At 41.4% G+C, this 2,491-nt stretch overlaps 1 non-coding gene across 1 annotated transcript; it reads right to left on the bottom strand.

Moving 5' to 3' along the window:
- Positions 1–563: 563 nt before the first annotated feature.
- LOC120106866 lies at positions 564–669 on the bottom strand. Its single transcript, XR_005508860.1, has one exon. It is a non-coding gene; the product is annotated as a small nucleolar RNA R71 (small nucleolar RNA).
- Between the last annotated feature and the right edge of the window lie 1,822 nt (positions 670–2,491).

Raw genomic sequence — 2,491 nt, forward strand, 5'->3', positions numbered from 1 at the left:
TTAGGGCAAATACAAGGATTGATGTATTTTTTTTCTTTTATTTGCATGCTTGACTGATCAAGTACTAGTGTATGCAAGGAAATCGTTCTAGAGTACGTGACCTATTACCTTTTGACCTTGAATAGAACAGACCCTTAGGAATATTCGAGCTGAGATTAGAACATTAGAATCATCCCCACCTCCTGAGATGGCTGAAGAACAACCCAAACTCCTGAGGGAGTACTTTACTCCCACCATTTATACTTCCCCATCTTGCATTCGATTACCTGAAGTAGCAGCTGTACAATATGAAATAAAATCTAGTGTGATCCAAATGCTCCCATCTTTTTATGGGCTCACCAACGAAGATCCATATAAACTCTTAGATGAATTTCTTGAGATTTGCACCACTGTCAAGATTCAGAACTTCACTGATGATGCTCTGAAAACTTAGATTATTTCCTTTCTCCCTTAAAGATAGAGCCAAGCAATGGTTGAATTCTTTAGAAGCCAATTCGATTCGTTCCTGGGATTAAATGCAACAAGAATTTCTTAAAAATACTTTTCCATAGGAAGAACGAACCAGTTTAGACGTGCCATCACAAGCTTCTCTCAAACTGAGGAAGAAGAATTTCATGAAACTTGGAAGAGATTTTGGGACCTAATCCGTAAATGCCCACATCATCAAATACCTAAATGGCAGCTAGTGCAATGTTTCTATGACAGATTGACTGAACGAAACCGTCAGATGATCGATGCTGCATGCGGGGGGGACTTTCATGCTTCAAAATGAGCATGAAGCATGGCAATTATTTGAAAATTTTAATGAAACTCCCTCCACCATGCTTCTTGTTCTCATCAAGCACCCCCCGAGTTCTCAAAGAAAAGGGACCATTTATGAAATAAGTCATTCTATGGACCTGTCTAGCAAGTTAGATGCATTGTCCCATAAGATTGACCAACTGATGATAGGAGGACATGTTGTTAGCTCTTCCCAAGCACAAGTGTGTGCTATCTGTTCTAGCCCATTGCATCCTATTCATGAGTGCCGCTCAGCACCCCAATTCCCCGAACTCATGCAGGAACACATCAATGCTGCCCAAACACTGTCCAGACCGGATAATGATCCATTTTCCAATGCATATAATCTGGGATGGCGGAATCATCCAAATTTTTTCTTGGAGGCAGCAAGCTTCGAATGCTGCTCAACCCTACTCCCAAAATTTTCAAAACACTCAGAATTTTAATCTCTACCGTCCCTCAACTCAATTTCAACATCATCCTCCTCCTCCAACCCAAAGAAATACAGCCTTCGAGGAGAAAGTGTTGACTGCCCTTCAAGGTTTGGAGGCAAACACACAACTATTGCACTCCCACACGAAATCAATTGCTAAGCTAGAATCCCAAATGGTCAACTAGCTAATGCATTAAACAAGCGAGAGGAAGGCAAGCTTTCAAGTCAACCAATAAGTAATCCAAGGAGACAATACGTGGCTCAAGAAACTCGATTAAATCATGAGCAAGGCCAATGCTTTGACTACCCTTAGGAGTGGACGTATAATAGATAATAAGATTGGGGAGGGTCACAATAAAGAAGGTAAAGAAGAGGAGAGGAATGTATCACATGAAAACCCAAACCTTCTTCAGCTAGTCCACCATCGGCCACAACCCACACTCCAAAGGCCCCATTCCCTGAAGCACTTAATGCACCCACTCCCTTTGGCAAGAAGGAAACTTCACTAGACGAGATGATGGAGGTTTTCAAACAAGTTAAAATCAACTTTCCGCTCCTTGATGCCATCAAACAAGTTTCCTCCTATGCAAAATTTCTCAAAGATCTTTGCACCCAAAAGCGAAAATGTAGGACACATGTGCCTAAAAAGGTCCTACTTACTGAGTAGGTAAGTTCCATTCTCCAACACAACATCCCTCCAAAATTCAAAGATCCTGGTGCTCCCACTATTTTCTGTGTCATAGGAGATAACTCCATTGATCGAGCACTTTTTAGATCTAGGGGCAAGTGTGAATCTTCTACCCTATTCAGTCTATGAAGGATTTTGGGTTAGGTGAATTAAAACCCACCTCAGTATCTTTACAAATTGGCTGATCGATCCGTGAAGATGCCACGGGGGGATGATTGAAGATGTACTTGTCAAGGTAGACAAATTCTATTTTTCAGTAGATTTTATCGTCCTTGATATGGAACATGTGCCCAACATAAAAAAAACAAGTCTCTGTGATTCTTGGTCGTCCCCTTTTTAGCGACAGCCAATGCATGTATCAACTGTAGAACTGGGGCAATGGATATATCATTTGGAAACATGAAAATTAAGTTGAATGTGTTTCATGCCGCTGACCAACATGTGAGGGAAGATGAGTGTTGCCTGATTGATGAAATGGATGATCTTGTAGTGGAAGCCCTTCCCTATATCTTAGCGGATGACCCCCTTGAGGCATGCTTGACCCATTTTGACATTGACAACTTTGATATAGACAAGGCCGTAGAAGAGTC

Source organism: Phoenix dactylifera, unplaced genomic scaffold (genome assembly GCF_009389715.1).
Source record: "Phoenix dactylifera cultivar Barhee BC4 unplaced genomic scaffold, palm_55x_up_171113_PBpolish2nd_filt_p 000669F, whole genome shotgun sequence".
In the NCBI taxonomy this organism is placed as follows: Eukaryota; Viridiplantae; Streptophyta; class Magnoliopsida; order Arecales; family Arecaceae; genus Phoenix; species Phoenix dactylifera.